The 854-nt window shown below is 33.3% G+C and overlaps 1 pseudogene across 1 annotated transcript; it reads left to right on the forward strand.

Annotated features, from left to right (window-relative positions):
- The first annotated feature begins 231 nt into the window (after positions 1–231).
- BDBG_16073 lies at positions 232–320 on the forward strand (annotated as a pseudogene). The gene has a single exon. The product of its transcript is annotated as a tRNA-OTHER (tRNA).
- Positions 321–854: the final 534 nt, after the last annotated feature.

Consider the following 854-nt stretch of genomic DNA (forward strand, 5'->3'; position numbering starts at 1 on the left):
AGCATTTGATCATGTTTCAAAGTCAAAGTTAATTCAGATATTAAAGATGTTAAAACTGTCACTTTCTCTAATAAAATGAATTAACTGTTTTATATCTAAAAGAATTATACAACTTTTCTTTGATGGAATGAAACAAGACAAGACTGAGATAAAAATAGAAGTATCATAAGAATCTTCAATCTCACTCATTTTATTTGTAATATACACTGCATATCTATTCAAAAATAGTTTGCCCCGGTGGCCGAATGGTTAATGCGGCCACCCGGTAGCGCCTTGGCGTGGGAAACCAAGGCGCGTGGGTTCGAAACCCGCAGGGGATACATTAAATCCGGAACTCAAGCACCTCAGGTTCCTAATAAATACAGAGGTGTACAAATCGCTTCAATGAATCGCTCTATGTTCCTGGGCTGGGAAGTTATTATCGCATGTATCTAATTGTCACTCCTTTGTATTTTCCTATGTTCTTGTTATCTTGGCATAGTCTCAACACCTGTATTTCCTCCTGTATAATCAACACTTGACCTGTATTTAACATCACGCAAGGACTCATCATAAGCTCCGCTTGCATATGAGTATAATGGAAGAATAATAATAATAATAATAATATTCAAAAATAGAAATATGAGAATAGTGCAATCTCTGAGTTATGTGAATGATATTGGTCTAGTCTACAGCTCAAAAAATATCAAAAAGAATTTGAAAGTGATTAAAGAAGCTGCAAAGAAAATCTTTGTTAGAGCAGATATTAATCAAATTCAATTTAATATGAATAAAACTGAGTTAATTCATTTCTTTTCTAGATTCAATGAGAAAGAACTATCTCTAACTCTTTTAAAAAGAGAGATTAAACTCAG

The sequence above is a fragment of the Blastomyces gilchristii genome, assembly GCF_000003855.2.
Source record: "Blastomyces gilchristii SLH14081 genomic scaffold supercont1.1, whole genome shotgun sequence".
In the NCBI taxonomy this organism is placed as follows: domain Eukaryota; kingdom Fungi; phylum Ascomycota; class Eurotiomycetes; order Onygenales; family Ajellomycetaceae; genus Blastomyces; species Blastomyces gilchristii.